This window comes from Hordeum vulgare, chromosome 1H, assembly GCF_904849725.1.
Source record: "Hordeum vulgare subsp. vulgare chromosome 1H, MorexV3_pseudomolecules_assembly, whole genome shotgun sequence".
Taxonomy (NCBI): Eukaryota; Viridiplantae; Streptophyta; class Magnoliopsida; order Poales; family Poaceae; genus Hordeum; species Hordeum vulgare.
Window position 1 is genome coordinate 90,486,363 of NC_058518.1, and position 9,943 is coordinate 90,496,305.

Sequence of the window (9,943 nt, forward strand, 5' to 3'; positions counted from 1 at the left end):
CGACGAGGGGAGCAGCGCTCGCCCCGCGTTGACCTCTCGTCGCTCGCTCCCCCACTCGGGCTCCCAGTGCGCTCCCCCAGCCGGCCCAGTGCCAGGCACCCGAGCCGCCGGCCCAGCTCCACAACGCCTCCGCCCACCAGCCGCAGCTGCCCAGCTCGCCTCCTCCCACTGGGCATGTCTCGCCCCGGCCCATCAGCTCCTCCCTCCAACCGGCCCAAGAGGCTCCCCCCAAGGTGAGCCCGAGCTCTATCCCCCGCCTTGCATTTAGTTTTGTTTTGTTTATCTTGCGTCCCTGTCGGCCCATTTAGCATTTTAGGTTTTATTTCGGTTTAGTTCTTTTCAGGAAAATAGACTTATATTTAGATGCCCGTATCTTTTTATCCGTTGGTCGGATCGAGACGTGTAATATATGGTTTTTGGGTAGTTTCACGCGTAGATTACGTTATTGCAACTTGCATATTTTTTTGACGTCGTTTAACGCGCCGTATGCCTAGAATCATGTGCTGCCTATAATGTTTTTGCCCGTAGTTTATTTTTCGCGCGTGTCCGGTTTTCCTGAATGCCGTTTTAGAAATGTCCATGTTTTAGGAACTATTTTTCCGTGTATTTTAGAGCGGTCAATTGTATTTTTACGTGTAGGGATTTGCCGGTAATTTATTTTCCCGCGTATAGGTTATTTTCTCGCATTAATGTGTGGCTTTATTTTGTGTTGCAAACCCCACATATTTTATATCTTTCCGGGATTTTTCTGTGCAATTAGTTTTAGCTTTTGAGTAAATTAGTTCGCGCGATATTTTGCAATGTTGCCCTCTTGTTTGTTTCGTAGGTTTTATTCCGTACTTTGTTTGATTAAGTTGTCAACTAGGGAGTTGATCTTGGATCTGTTGTTTAGCCCCTGGTATTTTTGGTTGGAATAGAAATGCATGTTTAGGTGTGGTTTGATTGCCCTCAAGTTGCTAGAAATAGTGCTGATTTGGAGGTGCTGAAATATTTCTAAATCTGGAATCTGTTATATTTTGTTGCTGTCTTGTCTTGCTTGCATCTTGTGATCTGTAGCTCTTTTGAGGTTGGTCCAATGGAGTTAGTTATACCCCTTGTCTTTATCTAGCATGCTGTAAATTTTCATGCCATTTGGAGTCCTGTAGCTATAGGTTTTGCTGCTGTCAATATAGCGTCAGGCTGAAAACTGCACTTTCATGAGGTGTTATTTTCACTAAGTCTGAAATAGTGTGTGAGATGCCATTTTTGTGTCTTCTTTTCCTAGTGCTCTTTTCTGCCATGCTAGTTGTTGTTAGTTGTTTGTAGTAGTGCTTCTTTCCCTCTTCCGTGCCATGCCTTTCTTGAGCTTATCGAAGTTGTGTAGCCGAAGTTGTGGGGCGTAGAAAATGCTATGTGGCTGATTTTGGCAGATTGTAGTGATTTCTTGTTTTGCTCGTAGTTTTCGAACCGTAGCTCCGTTTTGATCGTGTCCTACATAAAACTTGCTTAGTATCTCGAGTAGTTTCATTTTACCTTGCTGGTTGCATGTGTTGAAGTGCTCGTGACCGCCGTTGCACACATATTGCATTCATGCCATCATATCTTGCGGTGCTAGTATCTTTTGACCAATAGCTCCGTTGGAGATGTTCTTTATGTGTAGATTGCTTGCCTGGACGCGTAGAATCACGTGAACCTATTTGTTTTTCTGTTTAACAACTAATTAAATGCATTAGTTCAGATGTGGACAGAATTGTAAATTAACATGTGAGGTCATCTCGGAGATGCTATATGTCATTTCCGACCTTATTTAAAATACCTAGATAGGTAGTTTATTGACGCTTCACCTCGTGCCATGTTTAGCCACATTTAATATTGCTGTGTATTTAATCGGGATAGAACTAAATAATTAACGTGGGGTTTCGTCAATATGCAACTCGTTGCATATTGAACTTTATTTAATGTGTAGTGTTTGATTGTGTGGATTGTCATGCCGTGACGTGCATGTTTTCAACTGCTCATGCATCATATGTGCCTTGCATCGTGTGGTGAATCCGTGTGTTGATTTGTGGGTTTGCTTCATCTCGATAAAGTTCCGCAACGTGCCGGATTGTGAGGACCCGTTCGACTACGTTGTTCGTCTACTTCACGGAGGCATTCTTCTTCCAAGCGGGATCTCAGGCAAGATGATCATTTCCCCAGATACCATTACTATCATTGCCATGCTAGTTATTTCGATGCTATCGTTTATGTCTCGTTGCCTGCCACATGTTGAATATCAGCCTCCCAACAATGCCATGAAAACCATCAACCTATTCGACCTAGCAAACCACTAATTGGCTATGTTACTGCTTGCTTAACCCTGTGTTAGCATTGCTAGTTGCAGGTGCAGTTGCTTCCATGTGAAAACATGGGTTCCTTGTTATATCACCATATTTAAATGCTATTTAATTTAATGCACCTATATACTTGGTAAAGGTGGAACGCTCGGCCTTTCTAGCCTAGTGTTTTGTTCCACCTTTGCCCCCTTAGTTTCCGGCTACCGGTGTTATGTTCCATAAATGAGCGCTCCTAACACGATCGGGGATGTTATGGGGACCCCCTTGATAAATCGTTTTAGATTAAAGCTGGTCTGGCAAGGCCCAACATTGGTACTACATTTGCCTAAACACCTAATAAAATTGCATAGGGACTTTCCGGACCTCGAGGATAATTTAATCAACCCCCGGGCCAGTGCTCCTCATGAGTGTTGGTCCCACCTGAGGGTTGTCCGGCGCCCCTCTGGTCACCCGGAGGTTTAGCGATCCCGACGTCTAGCTCATCCGCCGTGTCCTGAGAACGAGGTACGCGACTCCTATCGGGATCGTCGGCACGTCGTGCGGCCTTGCTGGATTAGTTTTACCTTTGACGAGATATCTTGTGCATCGGGATTCCGGTGATGCTTTGGGTAATCTCACACTTGAGGTTTTCCACTAGGGAATCCTACGAGATCGCGAGCTTCGTGATTGAGGATTTCTATGCGGCTTGTGGTAATTTGTGATGGACTAGTTGGAGCACCCCTGCAGGGTTAAATCTTTTGGAAAGCCGTGCCCGCGGTTATGTGGCAACGTGGAAACTTTGTTTAACACTGGTTCTAGATAACTTGAAGTTAACTTAAATTAAAATATGCCAACTGTGTGTGTAACCGTCACTGTCTCTTTCGTGAGTTCCTTCTCCGAACGTGGACACGGTGGGGTTATGTCTGACGTAGGTAGGTGTTCAGGATCATTCATTTCATCATCTGTAGTTCACGTCCGCTATGCGTAGATCTTCCCCCTCTTATTTCTTGTACTCGTAAGTTTAGCCACCAAATATATGCTTAGTCGCTGCTGCAACCTCACCACTTAACCATACCTCACCCATTAAGCCTTGCTAGTCTTGATACCTTTGGAAATGAGATTGCTGAGTCCCCTATGGCTCACAGATTACTACAACACCAGTTGCAGGTACAGGTAAAGGTTACTTGACGCGAGCGCGTTGATTGTTCATTTGGAGTTGCTTCTTCTTCATCGATCTAGGATAGGTTCCAGGCCGGCAGCCTAGGATAGCAAGGATGGACGTCGTTCTTATTTTCTCGTTTGTTTTCGTCCGTAGTCGGACCCTGCTCTTACTCTTGATGATTATGTAACGTACCCATGTAACTCTGATGTAGCTTGTGGCGAGTGTAAGCCAACTCTGTATTTATCTCTTCTTTTCACTACATGTACTTGTAACGATATCCATTCTTGCGACACGACGAGATGCGCTTCTATCCCCGATGAGGCCTTCGTGCCAAATTGAGGATAGCGTCGCATCTTGGGCGTGACAAGTTGGTATCAGCGCCGTACCGACCTAGGAGCCCCCTTGATTGATCGAACTTGGCCGAGTCGAGTCTAGTAAAATTCTTTGAGTCTAGTTATATATCGGAGAGTAGGATTATTTTTTCTCCTCTTCTATGCTCTGGTGAGGAATCTTGACGTAATAATTTAATTCTACTCCTCTTCTCACTCAAATTTTTTTAGGATCACGCGGATATCTTTGGAATCTATATGATGCCGATGTGACGGAGTTCTGTCTTGGTGCCTCCTGTCTGACTTGATTTTCTTCCGGGGAGTTGAGCTCCAGGGGATTCTCGAGCACATCGTTATCATTCAGATTTCATAGTATGTCAGAACGAAGGATGTTCGTAATTGCTTCAATACTAGTAGTGGCGAGATAATCCCGATGTCCCCAGTACTGGTGCAGATTGTTCGGGGGTACTGCCATACTTTGTTTCGTTGTGATCATGAGGGTCTGTTGTAGATGAAGGTCCGAGATTCTGGTCGTGTGTTGATAGATGTGATATAGGTGACGGGTTAGTTTAGGAGTTGTGTGATTATTACTCCTTGTATCCGTGTACCAGATTGCATGACCAGATATTTCGGGAATTCATAGGTGGGAATTCTAGTAGTTACTTATAGGACATTCTTCCAACAAATGCATGATGTTAGGTTGGGGTTCGACATCTAGTGGATTCGTTTTCACGGTCGACTTACAGTGGTACATGTTGTGTCTTAAAGAGTCCTTGTAGCTTGCTACGACTCGGGTACGCTTCGTATGTCGGGTGCACTGCCTTGCACTTGATGGCTGCTGTAAAATCGAGCCCGTGCGATCCTTTCCATGAAAATATCGGACGAAATCTTTCTCATGAGTTTGTTCTGGCTAATTGTAAGCCTCACCCTTTGTTTTGTTGTATATGGTAATTCAAGTTGCTTCGACGTCAAGTGGTGATTTCAGATCTTTCCTAAGAGGTGTTCTCATGTTTTTATGTGAATGTTAATTCTCTTGCTCAATCAATTGTCATATCAATTCTTGTCAACCGGAGTCATCGTATCAATTCCATTCAACCGGTGTGTTTCTCTTCAAGTAATTCTATCCTCTCCAATTCTGCAAGATCATTCTCTCAATTCTTACCGGAGTTTGTCTCATCTGTCCCAAGTCGTCTTTGTTTTCCCCGCCCTCCCACCCTTTTCTACAGTGATTCAATTTTCATCCAAGAGTTTTCTCTTCTTTTTGCTTCCGCTATCTGTTCTTTTCCCTCTTACCCGGTGAATTTAATTCAGTTGTCTGTGTCATCATATCCTTTTCATCCTTGTAATTCTTTCCTATGTCGGAGATTTTAGCAGCCTATCTTCTTTATTCATCTCTTCTCTATCCGGAGTGTTAAAGATATTTCAGTAGTTTCTTGTTCTCAATTCTTTAATTATTTCGAGGTGCTAACCTCATCTAGTTTTCTTGTACCGGTGCAATATCTCTCGTTCCAGCAATCTTTTCAACGGTGGTTTCTTCGAGTGGGCCCATAACCCACAGGTTTTTCCCAGGATCTTTTAGCTCTTGTAATCCTCCGGAAATCTTTAATTCTTAGCAACTATGATGTAAGTATGAATTTCATCAGTCATATCCCTTCTCCAAGGCCTATTTGAATTAATCGTCTTATTTGGCTCAACCTTTCATTCCTCATTATTCCGGAGTGTCTCAGCTATTCTTGGTGTTGTTCCTCGTCATCATTCTCACCTTGCAAATTCGAAGGAGTGTTTCTCTCAGTCTTTTTCCATTCTTGTGAAGATTGTCATCTCAGCTTCGTGTTATCCTCTCATTTGTTGTCAATCACGGGTATCCCTTTCTTCCTATCCGGTGCATTTCTGAGTTGTTTTCATTCTCGATCCTCCGAAGGCCATCATTTTAGAAGATTCTTCATTCTCAGCTTTCAGCTTTCATCCTCAATTCTTCTCAATTGTTGTCTCTTCGTTCGTCTCTCAATTATTTTGGTGTCGTGTTCTAGTTTTTCTCTCATGTGGCTCATGATCTCTTCGTTCTCGTGTATCTCCAGTCATTCATGGTTGCCACGTTCATTTCAATTCTCACCGGTGTTTCTTGCAACATTTCTTCTAGTTTGTGCTCATATATCTCCTCTATCTCTTAAAGTAGAATAAGTGATATGCTAAATCCGTTGTTTGTCATCAATTAAACTTGATGAAGGATGAGCATAACATAATTCTTATTCTTGTTCTTCCTTCTTCCAAGAGATTTCAATTCTTCTTCCAGAGGACTCATGATGTCAATTCTTTTCTCAAGTGCCTATATTTCTTTTCCGGAGTTCCAAGTTTTGTCAAGTATCTCTTTGTGAAGCTTCATCGAAGTCTTGCAAGGCTTCCATCATATTCTTTCATCATTCTTATCTTTGCATTATCCTTTTCATACGGAGGCTCGTCATGGTGATTCTTCAAGGATGTGATTTTCTCAAAGTGTTCTTCAACATTCCTCTTGGAGTACCTCAAGTATCCTTTCTCTTGCATCTCCAGTGCATTTGTTCTTCCTTTATCCTTTGAGGTGGTATTATAGCGTTCTTGTTAGTGTAGGAGCCTCGAAGAGTTTTCCTTTCAAGAATGAGATAATTAAACCCACCAATTCTATGATCATGAGATATTTCTACCCATGATTTCTTCATTGAGCTATCTTGGTTTGGATTTCACCTAAAGCTTTTCCTATGGATTGTTGCTATCATGGAGCTTGTCATTAATCCAAGTTCTCAATGTTTCCTCTTGGTGTAAGAATTGTTCATATCTTGTTTCTCCCAATCAATCCTTGTTTCTTTTAGTGGTTGGTTGTCACCTCATATTTGTTGAGATGATTTTCGTAAGCCCACTACCATCTTGTTCTTTTCGTTGTTATTTTTCCAACAACTCCGTTCAATTCTTCTCGCAAGGGTGCTTGTCAAGTTCATTTGAGTTAGTAGTTGTCATTCTCTCTTCATTCTCTTCTTCCGTATGAGCTAGTTCCTATTTTATTGTTCCGGAGGCATTGTGATATTGCTCTTTTGGGTCTATTATGTTGTTCTACCAAGATCACGGTGTTCCCTTGTTCTATTTAGTTGTTTGTTATGTATATTGTCTATTTCTTCTACCTTTTCGAATTTTTTGTCCCATTTTCCTAGTGAAGTGCTGCCGAAATTTTCCGTGAATTCTTGCTTCTTCCTCATATCAGTCCTCATCTCTTTGCAACCTTCAAGGATCGTGGTTTCACTCGTTTGTCAAGAAGCGACTAAATTTTACCTTGTTCTTTCTCATCCTCTCCCCCTTTCATTCTTGGATCTCGGGGCGAGATCCTCTTGTAGTGTAGGAGAGTTGTGACAGCCCAATGCCGACGTTCCAGAAGATTCCCCTCTCTTTCCATTTTCGTCGTGTGTCTATTTTCTTTTGTCGCATCATCATCGCATCATGCACATCATATGCATTGCATCGGCATCTCCGTTGCCGCCCGTTTTCAAAACTTGCATCCGTTGTTAGTTGTCGGTTCGCTTCGTTGTCCGTTCTGAACCCGACCGCACACGCACGCGCCCGCGGCTTCGTTCGTACCCTGTTTTAAAAGTATTCGTAAAACTTTCTCTGATCGGATTTAGATTTGACGTGCGGTCGTAATTAGTTATCGCTAGACCGCCTGTCGAATTTCGTCGCATTCGGAGTTCGTCTGGTACCCGAACGGTCGACCGTAGCGGCACCATATTCGGTCCACCGTCGGACGTCTGTCGGTGATTTAAAAATCATTGCCGCGCCGCCCGTTCTCCCTCTCGTCTCCGGATATCCCCTCTACTCGGCCACGTACCTATACGTGCGTTCGGAATCGTCCGAATCCGACCCCGCGGTTGGATCCGGAACGAAATTCCGGCTAACCTAGCTCCCCCGTTTGTCTATATATACCCCTCCTACTTTTTAGACAGCCTACCACTCTCTCCTCCTCGTTTTCCGCGCAGCCCCCACCAAACCCTAGCCTCCCACCTCTCTCTCCTCCCCCACAGCCGCCGGGCCCGCCCGAGCCCGCGCGCGGCCCGCCCGAAGCCCATCCGGCCGCTGCCCCATTCTCCCTGCCCGAGCCTCCTCCTCCCGAGCTCCCCCATGGCGCCGTGCACCCGCGCCGATTCCTTCTCCTCCTCCCGTGGCCAGCTCCTCCTCCCGTGCTGCGACATCGTCGGAGCCCACCATCCCTCGCCGGAGCGCGCGTGCCCGGATGCGCCACCGCCATCTCCAGCGAGCCGCTTCCCCGCCCGGAGTCCTTGACGCCGCCCCCAAGCTCCGTCCGCCGCTGTAGCGCCTTCCCGGGGGCCAGATCCGCCCAGATCCGACGAGCCCCCACCGCTTTCGGCCAGATCCGGTCGACCCCCACCGTCGCTCGCAACTTCCCCGCCGTTCCCGTCGCCGGCAAGTGCTGCCGCCAGTAGCCTGGGTGAGGAACCGACGAAGGGAGCCGCGCTCGCCCCGCGTTGACCTCGCGTCGCTCGCTCCCCCACTCGGCCTCCCAGTGCGCTCCCCCAGCCGGCCCAGTGCCAGGCACTCGAGCCGCCGGCCCAGCTCCACAGCGCCTCGGCCCACCAGCCGCAGCAGCCCAGCTCGCCTCCTCCCGCTGGGCATGTCCCGCCCCGGCCCATCAGCTCCTCCCTCCAACCGGCCCAAGAGGCTCCCCTCAAGGTGAGCCCGAGCTCTATCCCCCGCCTTGCATTTTTTTTGTTTTGTTTATCTTGCGTCCCTGTCGGCCCATTTAGCATTTTAGGTTTTATTTCGGTTTAGTTCTTTTCAGGAAAATAGACGTATATTTAGATGCCCGTATCTTTTTATCCATTGGTCGGATCGAGACGTGTAATATATGGTTTTTGGGTAGTTTCACGCGTAGATTACGTTATTGCAACTTGCATTTTTTTTACGTCGTTTAACGCGCCATATGCCTAGAATCGTGTGCTGCCTATAATGTTTTTGCCCGTAGTTTATTTTTCGCGCGTGTCCGGTTTGGCCGAATGCCGTTTTAGAAATGTCCTTGTTTTAGGGACTATTTTTCCGTGTATTTTAGAGCGGTCAATTGTATTTTTACGTGTAGGGATTTGCCGGTAATTTATTTTCCCGCGTATAGGTTATTTTCTCGCATTAATGTGTGGCTTTATTTTGTGTTGCAAACCCCAGATATTTTATATGTTTCTGGGATTTTTATGTGCAATTAGTTTTAGCTTTTGAGTAAATTAGTTCGCGCGATATTTTGCAATGTTGCCCTCTTGTTTGTTTCGTAGGTTTTATTCCGTGCTTTGTTTGATTAAGTTGTCAACTAGGGAGTTGATCTTGGATCTGTTGTTTAGCCCCTGGTATTTTTGGTTGCAATCGAAATCCAAGTTTAGGTGTGGTTTGATTGCCCTCAAATTGCTAGAAATAGTGCTGATTTGGAGGTGCTGAAATATTTCTAAGTCTGGAATCTGTTATATTTTGTTGTTGTCTTGTCTTGCTTGCATCTTGTGATCTGTAGCTCTTTTGAGGTTAGTCCAATGGAGTTATTTATACCCCTTGTATTTCTCTAGCATGTTGTAAATTTTCATGCCATTTGGAGTCTTGTAGCTATAGGTTTTGCTGCTGTCAATATAGCTTCAGGCTGAAAACTGCACTTTCATGAGGTGTTATTTTCACTAAGTCTGAAATAGTGTGTGAGATGCCATTTTTGTGTCCTCTTTTCCTAGTGCTCCTTATTGCCATGCTAGTTGTTGTTAGTTGTTCGTAGTAGTGCTTCTTGCCCTCTTCCGTGCCATGCCTTGCTTGAGCTTATCGAAGTTGTGTAGCCGAAGTTGTGGGGCGTAGAAAATGCTATGTGGCTGATTTTGGCAGATTGTAGTGATTTCTTGTTTTGCTCGTACTTTTCGAACCGTAGCTCCGTTTTGATCGTGCCCTACATGAAACTTGCTTAGAATCTCATGCAGTTTCATTTTATCTTGCTGGTTGCATGTGTTGAAGTTCTCGTGACCGCCGTTGCACACATATTGCATTCATGCCATCATATCTTGCGGTGCTTGTATCTTTTGACCCGTAGCTCCGTTGGAGATGTTCTTTATATGTAAATTGCTTGCCTAGACGCGTAGAATCACGTGAACCTATTTGTTTTG